The following is a 17,157-nucleotide window of genomic DNA, read 5'->3' as shown; positions in this document are numbered from 1 at the left end:
GTATCGCTTTATTCATTCATATGTAGTATTTATGCATCTGGGCAGCATGTTGTGGTGTGCTGGGTGCCAGGACACCGAGACATCGAGGGAAATGTACTGGCAGACCAGCTTGCCACATCCATCAAGGCAAAAGCTGGCAACACATCTATGCTCGTCCCTGTTCTCGATATGAAGCCATATCTACGCAAGAGACTTCGAGTCCACTGGCAACGTTTGTGGGACGGCCAGACTCATAACAAGCTTCATATAATTAAGCCCCGTTTAGGGAACTGGCCATCGACCACGAAATCTAGAAGAAATTATGTCCTATTCTGTAGGCTCAGAATAGGACACACTTACGGCACACATAATTACCTGTTGTCTGGAGGCGAACCCCCGACCTGTACTAGATGTGGGGAAGCACTTACTGTACTTCACATCCTACTACAGTGTCCAATAATAGAACCTGAAAGAAAAAAGCACTTTGTTCAAGCCTATAAAGAGAATATACCCCTTCATCCAGCGATGTTTTTACATAACGACCCGATATTTCAGAATGATTCAGTTTTAGCCTTTTTAAACGACATCGACATTTTGTAAGTTCTTCGCCCGGGAGATTCGTAGCGGCATCCTCTTTCAGAGGACGCTGCTGCGACCGCATATTTGAAATGCACTCTCCTCCAGGCCCTTGCTCCTAAGGGTCTCTGTGAGGCAGTAGTGCCTTGTATCGCTTACAACTTTTTATGCTATATTCATTGTGCCCCTATCACGTCATTGTCATGATTTTATTAATTTTGTCTGTTTTACGCACCTTTAGTGCGCAGGATTTTAGGCCCCTTTACAGCCACCCTACACCTACCCACTGTCATTGATCATACCATTGCTCACTCAGTACAATACGTCTTGGCGCTCTTTGGCCATACCTGGCCCTTGCGCCACAAAACAACATATATCATCATCAAAGCAGATGTTTGCCGTCGGCGTCGCCGTCGCCGTCGCCGTGAGGTTCCGTATGACGTCAATGGAGATGAAATCGTCGCCGCGCGCCGCCGAACGCTGTATGTGCGAGTGAAAGGCCGCGAGGGACGCGCTCTTTCACGGGGAGTGAACCCACGGCGGAGAACAAACGCGCGTTCTGCGCCGTGCTTCTTTAAGGGCTGCAGAAGTAGGCGCCTCTTTCCTCCTTCACAATCAACATATATGTAGAGCAAACGCGCCTTCTTCAGACGCGCGAAAGGCCGTGGGCGGGGGAGGGAAGGGAGGTCACGTTTAGCTGCGGCACCAAGTGCCTATTTATATCAGAGGCTCCGGCAACAGTCAGCAATGCCGCACGCATTTTGTGCGAACGCGGGCAAAACGCCGACGGCGTCGACATTAGTTCTGCGTGTTGCCGGTGCTGCTGCATGTCCAAGTTTATACAGCTGATAAAGCTACTATCATTACTCCGTATAGCTCTCTACAAATTTGCTATCGCAATTGATGCTTCGCCTTTCAGATGAAACTGCGACCACTTTTTTATATAAATACGCATTCGGTGCCGCAGCTAAACGACGCCTCCCCTCCCTCCCTCCCGTCCCCTCACGGCTTTTCGCGCGATAGAAGTCACGTTTGCTGTCTCTACATGGTGATTGTAAAGGAGTAAAGAGACGCTTAATTCAGCAGCCCTTCAGGGAACACGGCGCAGAACGCGCGGTTGCTCTCCGACGTGCGTTCGCTCCCCGTGAAAGCGCGCGTCCCTCGCACCCTTTCACTCGCACATGCAGCATCCGGAGCGCGGCGACGATTTCATCGCCGTTCACGTCATACGGAACCTCACGGCGACGCCGACGGTAGAAATCCGCTTTGGAGTGTCCATTTAATTGCTATCGCAATAAAACTTGACTTATTTTCACATAGAAAATATTGCAACTAAAGGGACACGAGCTGTACGTTTATTACGTAGAATCAGTAACCGGCGTTCTGGTATGCGAAGTGACACATTAATTATGATGTACCGTATGTATGTACGACCGATTCTAGAATTTGGCTGTTTTTTTGTTTTCCAGAAGTGCAAAATATAAAATAAGACCACTTGTTCTTTTACAAAGAGAAGCTCTTCGATCATGTTTAGGTCTGCCTAAATTCGTTGCTAATAAGGTGGTATACCAGGAAGCGCGATTACCTTCTCTTCACACGAGATTCCGCATGCTTACGGCTCAAACCTACTTAAGGACTTATGAATCTCCTCTTAGACGTACTGAATATATATTTATTAGTGAACCAAATTCATTTTTTGAGAACACGTGGCCACGGTTACATACCCCCCAGATTGTATTTGTGCAGGCACAATTAGCACCTTTAAATGTTCGCAATAGGGAAATTATTCCGTTTTATAGGTCCACATTGTCCCTAATAATAGAATTCGCGGACATTCTCCCCAATAACGCAAAACTGCTGCCATCAACATATTTGAATGCCCTTTTACAAGACTATTTGGCCCATTTCCCCATAACTGTAATAGCGACTGATGCTTCCTCGTGTGAAGAGAAGGCAGGCGTGTGAATTTACTCACCATCCATCCATTGGTCTTTTTCACTTCGCCTGCCAGATTACACATCAGTTTATCAGGCCGAACGTCTGGCAATAGTTCTTGCATTGCGAAAGTTACCGCTAAATGTTACAAAAGTTGTTATCGTCACAGATTCCCTTTCCGTATGCAGTGTGCTTAACGCGTCTACAAGTTCGACAGCTTTGAACACGTTATATACATTAGCTCCACCCCACTTAAGGTTAGTTCATTTAGTATGGGTACTAGGCCACCGAGAAATCCAACTTAATGAAATAGCTGATTCTTCAGCACGAGCTTCTTTAAAAGGTACGGCGACATCTGTGCTGCCGGCAACTGCGCATATCAGTGCCGCCAGATATAGGCAGTTTTCTTCGACCGAAGACAAAAAAAGCCTCGCATTAGCAAAATGTACACATTTTATACATTTAATGAATGAATGAATGAACTTTTATTTCCCTTTTTAAGAAAGGGGAGGGGCCGGGGGGAGAGAGGGAGCCCTGTGTGCTCCAGTCTTAGCACCTTCTGCTGCCAGACGTCCGCCTACCAGTCGTGGTAGGCCTCCGCTACCTCCTCAACCCACCTCAGGACTCGGTCCTGCAGGGTGGGATCGGAGCTGCGCAGGGCAGTCTCCCACAGCTCCTCGCTACTAATTAATGGTTTGAGGGGGCGGGGGGGGATGTTTGATGGGGCATTTCCACATTATATGGGAGAGATCTGCTGTTTGGACAGGGCAGAAGCGACACTTGGGTGTCGCGTATGTGTCGGGAAAGAATAAGTGCAAAGGTAAGAAAAGTGCGACTTTGTAGTTGGCGCCACAATATTTCTCTCGGGCGCGTGCTCGACACAGAGAGAGGTGGATACGTTAGGCGTTGGTGTTTGTAATGTGTGCAAATTTCATGGAATGTGATGAGTGAGTCTTTATTGGTCTGTTGTTGGGAGTCATTGGCTTCTGGGGTAAGGCCCACATTTCCGCCCACTACGTCCGTGAATCCTCGAGCAGCGGCATGAGCCATTTTGTTGCCTGGTAGTCCTTGATGTGCTGGAGTCCAGATGAGAGCGATGTAATTTTTCGGCGGTTGAGCGACTAGTATAGAGGGCGCGAGGTTTGTAATGTAGCCGCTACTGAAGTTCCGGATAGCAGTGTTCGAGTCACTGATGATGACATCACAATCAGGTAGCCCCGATGCGAGTGCAATGGCGGCCTCTTCTGCGTCGCCCGCTGAGGTGGTCCTGACTGACGCTGAACGAACAGTGTTGTCCTGCTTGTCTACGACCGCTAAAGCATAACGATGTTTAGTTTTATAGGCTGCGGCGTCCACGTAGTAAACTCCTTCCGCCTGTCCATAGCTGCGCTGTAGCGCCTTGGCTCGAAGTTTCCGGCGTTCGACGTGAAATTCGGGGTGCATGTTTCTGGGTAGGGGTTGGATGTGGTATTGGCCGTGTATGTTCGGAGGAAGTTGATGTCGCTTGTTCTCGTTGAGTGGTGGGGCGTAGTGAAGTTGTCTCAGGATCTCACGCCCAGCTTCAGTGGTGGAGAGTCTGTGATATTGCGATGATAGATGTGCTTCGGTTAATTCTTCAAAGGTATTAATTGTGGCTGTGGCCATCACCCTCTGTGCGGATGCTCTAATCGGAACACCAAGAGCGACTTTGTGTATCTTGCGGATCAAGCAGTTTACAGTGTCCGCTTCCTTCCTAGAGAGTGAGAGATATGGTAGTGCGAAGGTGATTTTGCTTAAGGCGAAGGCTTGGATGAGCTGAATCAGTTCCTTCTCTCGAAGCCCTCCGTGTTTATTGGAGATCCTTCCTATGAGGCGTAGCGTGTTATCTACTGTTGTTTGTAGTGCTTGCAAGGTACGCTGATTTGTTCGGTTGCTTTGAAGGTGAAGGCCTAGCACCCTTATCCTGTCTACCTGGGGTATGGAGTGCCCTTCAACTGTGAGGTCGATATTCGGGGGCGATGTCCTGACGCGTCTCGTGGGGGGCAGAAGGAGAAGCTCTGATTTGGTGGGGGAGCACCTAAGGTTCAAGTCGTGACCTTCTTGTTCGATCTGGTCAATGGCTGCTTGGAGGGTGTCTTGGATGTGCCCGTCCGAACCTCCGGTCATCCACAGCGCAATATCGTCCGCGTACAGTGAGAATCGGAGGTCGGGAATCTTCTTTAGAGCGAAAGCTAAAGGTCGCATAGCCAAATTGAAGAGGAGGGGGGAGAGTACTGCCCCTTGGGGCATACCGTTGCTTCCTAAACGTATCTGACCTGATTGTTCGCTGCCTAATTGGAGCGTTGCAGTGCGCTTCGTCAGGAAGCTGCATATATAACGGTAGATTCGCTCTCCACAGTTTATACTGTTAAGTTCGCGTAGAATGGCCAAGTGGGACACATTATTGAAGGCTCCCTTGAGGTCGAGGCCGAGCAACGCTTTTGTGTCACGTGCGTCGCTCGGTTCAATGATATCTTGTTTGAGCCTTAGCATGACATCCTGGCAAGAAAGAGACTTGCGAAATCCAGTCATTTCCGAGGGGAACAAGCGATGATCTTCGATGTAATTGGAAAGGCGTAGGTGGATTGCGTGCTCCAAGATCTTCCCTATGCATGAGGTGAGAGAGATGGGACGGAATTTATCAATGTGAATTGGCTTATTCGGCTTGGGAATGAAGAACACATTGGCTGCTTTCCATTGTTGGGGTATCTCGCCCTCTTCAAGACAGTGGTTGTAATACTCGGTGAGTTTGCGTATGGATTGCTCATCGAGGTTGCGAAGCATCTTATTTGTCACAGAGTCTGGACCTGGTGCCGTGGTAGTTCGCACTTGGTTGAGGGCATGTGGAACCTCCGCTTCTGTGATGGGGCTGCATAGTTCCTCATTGGGTTCACCATTATAGTCGGGCATGGGGATTTGCGTAGGAGGGGGCATATGTTTGGAAGCCAAGTTACTGAACATTGTCGGCAGGTCCGCTGCATGTTCATGTAGCAGTTTATTGATCTGGTGGTTATTATGCGTCCTAGATGTGGTGGGGTCGAGCAGGTGCCGGAGCAATTGCCAGGTCTTTTTAGTGCTAAGATGGCCATCCGCTCCTTCGCAAACCTGAGTCCATTGCTGTGCCCTCAATTTGATAGCGTATTTTTCAATCTGAGAGTCCAATTTGGCGATTCTGATTCGGAGTTTGTGGTTGTAACGGGCTGTTAGCCATTTCCTGAGTAAGGCTGACGCTACAGGCTGAGTATACTTTGATTTTCCTACTAAGGCTGAGTATACATTTAAATTATTCTTGGAACCGACAGTGGTGTCCTAACCGGCAATTCTAAGTACCATTTACAAGGCTGCGTTGCCGTATTCACAACTAAATTTTAGATGCGAGAGCATCTTATGCTCGGGGCAGTGTCCGTTCTGCGGCGTCCGCACCCATACTGCGCATGCGTAAATCTCCCTCATTCTCCTCTCCTACGCAGGTGAGTGCTCTCCTTCTCCCCTCTCCCCCTCTCCGCCACAGCTGCAGCGCAGCAAATCATTAAATATAGCTCTCCTCTCCCTCTCCCTCTCTAAGGGTACGCCGGTAGGTGGCGCAAGTGTCGCGGCGCAGTATAAAGCGCGCGTTCGCTGTGCTTCCGTCTTTCTCTGTGCAACGATGTGCGAAACGCCATGAACAACGTCAACGTCGGCGCTAGTTGCAGCGGCAGCGCCACCGCCGCGGAGCAGAGGAAGGCTCCGGAAGCCGAACGTAAACATCAGCGTCGGCAAGCGGACCCCGAACATTCGGTATCGTCTTCAAGATACCGCGCGCACCCACGCTAGGAATCACGTACGATCTCTAAATAAAGACTCACCAACCCCGTACAAACGTCTCCTCTCTTCTCAATACATTCTCTCACTCTAACTTTCATTGGGTTGTGTTGCCAAGTGAAATGAAACGGAAACTCGATGGGCACCCCCCGCGATGCTTTCGCATCCCACCATGGTTGCCCGTAGGGTGAGACGATGTGATTTTTACTTGCACAGATCTGGTCTGGCGGCATCCCCATTATGCTACCTCTGCAATGAACCAGAATTACAGTGTACTAAAAGGGGGCAGTGGGCTTATTCAGCCGCTCCTCTGACGCAGTCTGCGTCGCATCCAAGAGGCGGCGCCACTGGCAACTTCAATGGAAGCTTTGCTTGCAGAAGCTTTGATTTTCCTTGCGTTTCTGTCGGTTCAGTTCGAAGCAGTTCACCCTCCTATTTGTTTTAAATTTTGGCATACTTGACAGTCTTTACATATCTTTAGCAAGCACTATATTTGTTTAGGCCACATGATATTTGCCATAATAGTACCTTGTGGAAAAGGAAGACGGCAACTGTTGGGCAATTTGCTGCCTATCCTAACTCTTAGACCTTTTGTGCAAAGAGCTCATCGCTGACGGATGTTGCTTATGTGGAAGGGGCCTTCGAATTTTCCGAATTATCGGGCAATCGTAAAAAAATTTGAAAACGGTTTCATGCCGTGTCGACCTAATGTAAAATTTTGTCAGACAGAAAACAGTGCGTGCATACTTCCCAGCTGGGCTTAAAAAAAAGAAAAAAAATCAGGCATGCTAACCAGGTTTGTGACTTTGCTTAGCCAAAATGAATATGTATATTGGCTTAAATATTTCATTGTTCCACTTTAGTTGTTCCATGCTTCACAGTAGCCTTCTGCGTTTATTATTAACCATCATTACACCGGCACACATTTGTTAAATCCATATAACACCTATTCAGACGGCGCAGCCAGCGCCTAAGGAGCGGCGGGATTCTCTCGACCGCTCCAAAAAAGACAAAACTCGCGTCACGGCGCCTGGAAAGGGCCCCGTGAGCTAATATTAGTCTCTTAAACACACAGCACAAACACTTTCTTCATTATGGAGACACAAATACTACAATGGAATGTTACAGGACTTATTCACAACCTCGACGATATAAGAGAACTCCTACACAAACATAACCCAAAGTTGCTGTGTGTTCAAGAGACACATCTGAAACCTACAAGCACAAACTTCCTTCGTCAATACACCGTCTTTCGAAAAGACCGCGATGAGGCTAACGTCAATAGTTGCCGATAAGTCGGTGGCTTCTCGACATGTGACCCTTCAGACGGCCCTTGAGGCGGTGGCAGTTCGGGCCATTCTATTTAACAGACTAGTAACTGTGTGTTCCATTTATATACCCCCCAATCATCACCTTGAAAAAACAGACTTTTATAATCTCATTGACCAGCTTCCCGAACCTTACATTCTCGTGGGAGATTTTAACGCTCACAACACGTTGTGGGGAGACTCGCGATGCGACGCGAGAGGTCGGCTCCTTGAAAATTATCTTCTGACCTCTGGTGCCTGCCTTTTTAATAAGAAGGAGCCGACCTACTATAACGCCCAACACGATTCGTACTCGTCAATAGATCTAGCAATTTGATCTGCTTCTCTTATGCCTGACCTTGAATGGAATGTCATTAACAATCCGTTTTGGAAGTGACCACTTCCCCGTAACATTAAACTTAATAAAGCAGCATGATAAACCTCCCAATATTCCTCGATGGAAATTAGCATCGGCTGACTGGAAGCATTTTAAAGATTTAACTTATTTACCACGAGATTTTATAAACAATTTTAGTATCGACGGTGCTGTCGCATATTTTACTACATTTATTATTGATGCTGCTGAAAAGTGTATCCCACAAACAAATGATGGTTCACTTAAAAGGCGTGTTCCCTGGTGGAACGAAGACTGCAGAGAGGCGCGAAAGAGACAGAATAAGGCATGGGGCGTATTGCGTAGATCGCCAAATGCAGAAAATCTAATTGAATTTAAATGCATTAAATCACTGGGAAGGCGGACACGACGTCAGGCAAAGAGAGAAAGCTGGGTGAGCTTTCTATCGTGTATAAATTCATACACACAGGAGGCAAAAGAGTGGAACGGCTTAAGAAAGATAAACGGGCACCAAATTCATCCGTTGCCTTTGGTGCATGACTAAGGGAATACCTTGCAGGACCAGGCAGACTGTCTTGGGGAGCACTTTGAGCGTGTTTCAAGCTCAATACATTATTTCAACGCAGCATGATAACCCTCCCATTACTCCTCGATGGAAATTAACATCGGCTGACTTGGAGCATTTTAGAGAATCAACTTATTTACCGCGAGATTTTATAAACAATTTTAGTATCGACGGTGCTGTCGCATATTTTACTACATTTATTATTGATGCTGCTGAAAAGTGTATCCCACAAACAAATGATGGTTCACTTAAAAGGCGTGTTCCCTGGTGGAACGAAGACTGCAGAGAGGCGCGAAAGAGACAGAATAAGGCATGGGGCGTATTGCGTAGATCGCCAAATGCAGAAAATCTAATTGAATTTAAACGCATTAAATCACTGGGAAGGCGGACACGACGTCAGGCAAAGAGAGAAAGCTGGGTGAGCTTTCTATCGTGTATAAATTCATACACACAGGAGGCAAAAGAGTGGAACGGCTTAAGAAAGATAAACGGGCACCAAATTCATCCGTTGCCTTTGGTGCATGACTAAGGGAATACCTTGCAGGACCAGGCAGACTGTCTTGGGGAGCACTTTGAGCGTGTTTCAAGCTCAATACATTATTTCAACGCAGCATGATAACCCTCCCATTACTCCTCGATGGAAATTAACATCGGCTGACTGGGAGCATTTTAGAGAATCAACTTATTTACCGCGAGATTTTATAAACAATTTTAGTATCGACGGTGCTGTCGCATATTTTACTACATTTATTATTGATGCTGCTGAAAAGTGTATCCCACAAACAAATGATGGTTCACTTAAAAGGCGTGTTCCCTGGTGGAACGAAGACTGCAGAGAGGCGCGAAAGAGACAGAATAAGGCATGGGGCGTATTGCGTAGATTGCCAAATGCAGAAAATCTAATTGAATTTAAACGCATTAAATCACTGGGAAGGCGGACACGACGTCAGGCAAAGAGAGAAAGCTGGGTGAGCTTTCTATCGTGTATAAATTCATACACACAGGAGGCAAAAGTGTGGAACGGCTTAAGAAAGATAAACGGGCACCAAATTCATCCGTTGCCTTTGGTGCATGACTAAGGGAATACCTTGCAGGACCAGGCAGACTGTCTTGGGGAGCACTTTGAGCGTGTTTCAAGCTCAATACATTATTTCAACGCAGCATGATAACCCTCCCATTACTCCTCGATGGAAATTAACATCGGCTGACTGGGAGCATTTTAGAGAATCAACTTATTTACCGCGAGATTTTATAAACAATTTTAGTATCGACGGTGCTGTCGCATATTTTACTACATTTATTATTGATGCTGCTGAAAAGTGTATCCCACAAACAAATGATGGTTCACTTAAAAGGCGTGTTCCCTGATGGAACTAGGAGTACAGAGAGGCGCGAAAGAGGCAGAATAAGGCATGGGGCATATTGCGTAGATCGCCAAATGCAGAAAATCTCATTCAATTTAAACACAATAAAAATCACAGGGAACTCGAACACGACGTCAGGCAAAGAGAGAAAGCTGGATGATGTTTCTCTCGGGTATAAATTCATACACGCAGGAGGCAAATCCATCCGTTTCCTCTGGTGAATAACCAAGGGAATAACTTGCAGGACCAGGCAGACTCTCTTGGGGAGCACTTTGAGCGTGTGTGAAGCATAATCTATTATTCGCAATCCTTTCTTAACTATAAACAGATACAAGAATGTAAGCCATTGGTACGCAAATCTCAACAGAACGAACCGTATAACCGTCCTTTCAGTATTGCTGAGAGCTGCCTTGATCGCATGTAAGAGCTCTGCACCGGGACCCGACAGAGTCATGTATGACATGATTAAGAACGTACACTCTGATACACAACTGACACTACTCGCACTTTTCAACACTATTTGGGCTGCCGGATACCTTCCGTCCGCATGGAAAGAAGCGATTGTGGTCCCTGTATTGAAGCAAGGTAAAGATCCTTCCTCGGCGGCAAGCTACCGTCCCATAGCTCTCACAAGTTGCGTATGTGCGCTATTTGAAAAAAATGTCACAGTTTCTCCCTAAGGGCGAAGCAATGAATGCGATAGCAACCCAGCAATGTCATACGAAGTAAGGTGAGCGGCTTTGGTAGCAATATGAATTGTAGTAAACATGAGCTGATTAAGTAAGCAGGTGTGCTGCGGCGTAAGTAGACCGACTCGATGACCACGAGAAGGCGCGTGTGAAACGGTGGTGTTGATGAGAAGCGCTTCCCGTGGGCAGCGCGTGCGAAGAGACACACCTGTAGCGCTGCACTGCCGATCCGGGCAGCATTGCATGTGTAGCGTGCGTTGGAAAATGTCGCCCGACTATTACTAACTGAATGAACAAGCGTGGTGTGAGCGCGCACAAACACGAATAGATCACACTGAATGACTGCAGACAACGACTGTCAAAACGCTGGCAGCAAGCATACGCCGCAGCGGGCGAAGGTACGTGCGGTCTATCGCTTCAACGGAAACTGAGCGGCGAATGCACGGCGCATAAATGTCAGAGCCGTGTGGAGATAAGAGACGGTGCGGACGAGCGACGAGCGCGGTTGTTGGCAGAAGTGCGCCCCCCCCCCCCCCCCAGCTCCCTCCGGCGCTGGCTTCCTGCTTCCTTGCTTGCGCGTGGGAGATGAGTGTGTTCGCTCTCCGTGATAGCGCGCGTCCCCGCACGCTTCCCGCTCGGGCATACGGCGCGCGGCGAAGATTTTATCTATAGGGAACCTCACGGCGACGGCGACAACGGCGACGCCGACGGCAGGAATCTGGTTGAAGTGTCCATATAGTTGCTATCGCAATAAAAATGGTTAATGGACGACTCATACATTTCCTTGAATGAACAATATGCTTGATCTCTATCAGTGTGGCTTTAGAGAAGGGCGATCCACAACTGATCACTTTGTGCGCATTGAAAGAAATATCCGGGATGCATTTGTGCGCAAACAGTTTTTCTTATCTGTATTCCTCGATATGGAGAAAGCGTACGACACAACATGGCGTTACGGAATCCTGAGAGACTTGTCGCGAATGGGCATCCATGGCGATATGCTAAGCCTAATAGAAAGCTATTTGTCTAATCGTACCTTCCGTGTCAGAATCGGCAATGCATTGTCACGTCCGTTTATACAGGACACTGGTGTACCTCAAGGAGGTGTGCTCAGCTGCACACTCTTTATCGTTAAGATGAACACACTCCGTGCCTCATTACCACCGGCAATTTTTTTATTCCGTCTACTGTAGACGACATACAAATAGGCTTCAAGTCATGTAACCTCGCAGTGTGCGAGAGACAGGTACAGCAGGGCTTGAACAAGGTGTCCATGTGGGCAGACGAAAACGGATTCAAAGTGAACCCCACAAAAGTCCTTGTGTTCTTTTCACGAGGAAGAAAGGGCTTGTTCCAGATCCCACTATCGAAATGTATAGACAACAAATACCTCTGAACAAAGAGCACAAGTTCCTAGGCATCATACTTGATTTTAATCTTACATTCATTCCGCATATAAAATACCTCAAGGTGAAATGTCTAAAAACATGAACTTACTGAAAATTTTATCTCACACATCCTGGGGCTAGCGACAGGAAGTGTTTAATGAATCTTCACAAGAGTCTCATTTCATCACGATTGGATTATGGTAGCGCGGTATATCACTCTGCCTCCCCTAGTGCACTGAAGATGCTGGATCCTGTCCATAATCTAGGTATCCGCCTGGACCACTGGCGCTTTCAGAACAAGCCCCATTGAAAGTTTATACGTCGAATTAAATGAGTGGTCACTCCATCTGCAGAGAACATACACCAGTCTCACATATTTTCTCAAAGTCCACTCTAATCATCAGCATCCGTGTTTTAATACCGTTAACGATATGACGTGTGCTACACTTTTTCGTAATCGTCCCTCTCACTGCGTGTCAGGGAGCTTAGCGAAGAAATGGATATCCCGCTCCTCGAACATCGCTTAATGCCTTCAGTCAAGCTGTTACCACCTTGGGAGTGGCAGGTAGTAGCATGTGATATATCATTTGTAGAGGTTACAAAGAACGCTTCAGAGGTCGAAATCCGAATGTATTTTCTAGAATTAGAGTCCAAGTACTCGTGCACGGAATTTTACACAGACGCTTCTAAATCACATTCGGGAGTATCTTATGCAGCCGTCGGTCCGTCCTTCTCCGACTCCGGCGTACTCCACCCAGAAACAAGTATCTTTACGGCTGAGGCCTACGCAATATTGTCAGCCGTAAAGCATATAAGGAAATCAAAACTCCAAAAAACTATTATATTTACAGACTCTCAAAGCGTCGTAAAAGCCTTGAAGTCACCCTGTAAACAGAAAAACCCTATTCTCATTGAGCTCTATTCTGTTCTTTGTAGTGCATACGCAACTAACCAGCATGTCACTATATGCTGGGCGCCTGGGCATAGAGGCATCGAGGGCAATGTTCTTGCCGACCAAATGGCCACATCAGTCACATCACCCGCTATTAACCCTACAGCTGCTGTTCCTGCAACGGATTTGAAACCTTTCTTGCGAAAGAAACTGCGAGGCCACTGGCAGCGCTTGTGGGACGCAGAAACAAGATATAAGCTTCATTTGATTAAGCCACAGTTAGGTTCCTGGCCTTCCGTAACGAAAACCCGGCGAACTGATATCCTATTCTGTCGTCTCAGAATAGGACACACATATGGTACTCACAATTTTCTATTGAATGGTAATGATCCTCCAACCTGTGGTAGATGTGGCGAGAGGCTCACCGTCCTCCACGTCCTCCTGGAGTGTCGGGAAGCCGAAAGAGAAAGAAAAAAACATTTTCCTCTAGCATATCGCTATTGTGTCCCTCTACATCTCCTTATGTTTCTTGGTAAAGAACCGCTTTTTAACACCAAAGCAGTACTCGTATTCTTGAATGATGTGGTGCTACATGTTATTATCCCAATAAGTTCGTAGCGCATCCTCTCTCCAGAGGATGTTGCTGTGATAGTTTTTTATAGCACATGCCTCCAGGCCCTTGTGTCTCAAGGGCTCTGTTTAGGCACTTGTTCTTCTGGCCAATTCTCTCATCTTTAATATTTTGCTAGTCGTATCATTCCTTCGCAATGCATTGCTCATGCCCATAGTACACATAATTAGCCATTGCCATAATTTTATTACTTATAGATTTACGCACTTTACAGCGACTGTTTTAGGCCCGTTTACAGCCATGCCACATCTAATGTTCATGTAATTCAATATTCATGTACCACAAACAAGTCATTACCATCGTCTTGGCACTCTTTGGCCACATCTGACCCTTGCGCCAATAAACCACAATAATCAATCAACATTTGTTGAATCAAATCACGTTTGTTTTTTCCATAAAGAAATGGAGGAAGGCCTGAACAAAAAGTGAAAACTAGTTCACTTGACAAAGGCTCCGGCTTATGCTTATGTACAGTTATATAAGGGTAAGCAAAATGAAGTTAACAGGGCTGTTGCTGACACAAAGCTTTTATTTGCAACAAGTAGAGCAAGCCATTGTTTCATGCACTTCAACCGATGTGCAATGGCTCAACTTCAGCTGCTTGGCCCTCTGCCGTTTTCCTGCCTTGTCACAGTTTGTCTTATGTGTCCTTTCACATAAGAATGCAGACGTGTGACAATGTAAAAACTAATTATTTTAGCTGTGAGGCTAAGAGCGTGCACATTGCAGCCAACTTCGAGGGAAAGCTTACTCTTAACAACTTCCAGCATATCCATAACGCTGTCAGAGTGTAGCTCACTCTGAGAGAAGCATTCTGTGAAAAGATCCTCTAGAATTTTCACAAAGCCGTACAGCTGACTGGAGGGATAGAGGAGGCCTCCTCGGTCACAGAAGTTTGTTAGCCGGGCAAGTTGAAAACTTTCGCCTGGTGGCGTCATAGTGAGAAGCTTTATGCATTCTTAGCATTTTGTGCTGGAATTGACAATGCACTTCCGCGCAACATAGCCCTCAATGTGGTAAGTGAGCCTCGAGTCGCTTCTGGCCACGTGCTGGTTATGGTCGTTTGAAACCCGCAGGCCCGTGCAATGCTGGGGTACCACGTTTGTGTGGCCTCTGTGGCAGTAGCGCTAGCAGCAGTTTGACTGCACTCATTTCTGTCACCTGATGCTTCGAGAGAGTCAACTTCCAGTAAGGAGGCCAGTGTACCTTCCTAGCAGTTTCCTTCGCTAACTGACCTAACTAGACCATAAAAAGAAAAACAATTCACAGTGATCAGGAACTGCGTTGGAATTGAGCACAAAACGTGGCTCGAAATGGAGCTCGCATACTGCGCTCGTGTCGTCCAAGGGAGGTTCTATGGAGGTTCTTTTCCCACTCTTTCCGCCTATTTTTATCCTTCGGGACGCCAAACGAGGACAACTTCGGCCCATCCTTCACATAAACATAGCCTGTTTGGCACCCAGGCGCGTAACAGTGGTTTTGTCGATGCCGCGGCATGGCTCAGTTACTGCAAGGCATACTAATCTCTTGCAGGCTATGTGCGAAAAAAACACTGAAGGAAAAAAAATGTCACAGTTTCGCCCTAAGGGTGAAGCAATGAATGCGATAGCAACACAGCATTGTCATACGAAGTAAGGTGTGCGCCTTTGGTAGCAATATGAATTGTAGTAAACATGAGCTGATTAAGTAAGCAAGTGTGCTGCGGCGTAAGTAGACCGACATGAAGAAAGACTCGATGACCACGAGAAGGCGCGTGTGAAGGTGTGTGTGTGTTTGTTAGCTGGGCAAGTTGAAAACTTTCGCCTGGTGGCGTCATAGTGAGAAGTTTTATGCATTATGCATTTATGCACGCTTCCCGTGGGCAGCGCGTGCGAAGGGACACACCTGTAGCGCTGCACTGCCGATCCGGGCTAAAGCCCCTATATAGATCCGGGAAGCATTGCATGTGTAGCGTGCGTTGGAAAATGTGGCCCGACTATTACCAACTGAATGAACAAGCGTGGTGTGAGCGCGCACAAGCAAACATGAATAGATCACACTGAATGACTGGAGACAACGACTGTCAAAACGCTGGCAGCAAGCGCATACGCCGCAGCGGGCGAAGGTACGTGCGGTCTATCGCTTCAACGGAAACTGAACGGCGAATGCACAGCGCATACAAAGGTCAGAGCCGTGTGGAGATAAGAGACGGTGCGGGCGAGCAACGACCGCGGTTGTTGGCAGAGTAGAAGTGCGCCCCCCCCTCCCCCCCCCCGCTCCCTCCGGCGCTGGCTTCCCGCTTCCTTGCTTGCGCGTGAGAGATTGAGTGGAAAGTTCCCCTTGCGCCCGGTTGCAAGATAGGCCTTTGTTGCAGGAACGCAGCGTCGCCCCGCCTCCCTTCCTCCCTCCCATACCCCCACGGCCTTTCAAAGCGCGACGGTCGCGTTTGCTTTCCGCCGTGCGTTCGCTCTCCGTGATAGCGCGCGTCCCCGCACGCTTCCGCTCGGGCATACGGCGCGCGGCGAAGATTTTATCTATACGGAACCTCACGGTGATGGCGACGCCGACGGCAGAAATCCGGTTGAAGTGTCCATATAATTGCTATCGCAATAAAAAACCCCACGCGACGACGTCCACAGAAAAAACAACGCAGCTCAGCAACTCCAACTAAGGCACTGGGCGGGCACTAGGCAGCTGCGCCGTCGCACCCACGTTCCATTGAAGTGGACGCCAGCGCCGCCGCTCGGGCTATCGGAGAAGCTCATATTTGCGAAATTTGTGGAGCCGCCGCATCGCATAGCCTCCGCCAGAGAGTAAGCCCACTGCCCTCTTCTAGTACACTGTACCATAATCCATCGAACACTTTTTTTATCCTGTTGGCGGTTTTCTAATCATCGACAACGATGTTTGGAAATCCCACTTCGCAATCTAGGGCTGCCTTTAAGCAGTTCAGTTATACTCTCACTTAGAGCCACGGTGTTAGGATATAGCTACGGGAATGTTTGCCGAGCCATTTATAATTTTCTTTGTGACACAAAAAGATTGCCTTAATATTTTCCCAATTTCCATGATTGATAAATATTAGATTCATCAAATTCAAAAAGTAATGTCACAACATCACAATTATATTAGTATTCATATTATTATTCAAAGTGTACGTCTATCCTTTACTGTATTTAATTTATTATTAAATTCATATTCCCATTCCTATCTAGGCAAGGCTGACTAACTTAGTATAGACTACTTAAATCTTTTATTATCAGTTCGTTTCCCATCTTCAATTATTCATTTATTTTCCTTAAATTTTTATTACTTATTTATTTCTAAGCTAATTTATTTTAAATTTCCATCATAATACCACCCGGTTCTTGGCCTATCCCCCACATTGGGTTGTGCCATTGATTGAGGTATCATCATCCTCTGTTAGAGCAGCGGAGTGTGGGCTTGCTGGCGTTACGAGATGACGTGGCGCCGTCAGTCATCAAGGAGTAACTAGTAACCGTGTTCATTTTGACCGCCAAATTCTTTTGATTCAACTCCGGCCAGAGCAAACCCAAGGTACGAACATGCTTGCTATCGGCTGCAGCGCCCGCTTAGGAACAGGACTGCGTGTCGCCGAATGCGTGCGTGAATCCCGCAAAAAATGTACCCTTGCCCTCAGCGAGTCGGTCCAAGCAC

Source organism: Dermacentor silvarum, chromosome 2 (assembly GCF_013339745.2).
Source record: "Dermacentor silvarum isolate Dsil-2018 chromosome 2, BIME_Dsil_1.4, whole genome shotgun sequence".
In the NCBI taxonomy this organism is placed as follows: domain Eukaryota; kingdom Metazoa; phylum Arthropoda; class Arachnida; order Ixodida; family Ixodidae; genus Dermacentor; species Dermacentor silvarum.
The sequence above is the reverse complement of the archived record's forward strand: the minus strand, read 5'-3'. Positions refer to the sequence as shown.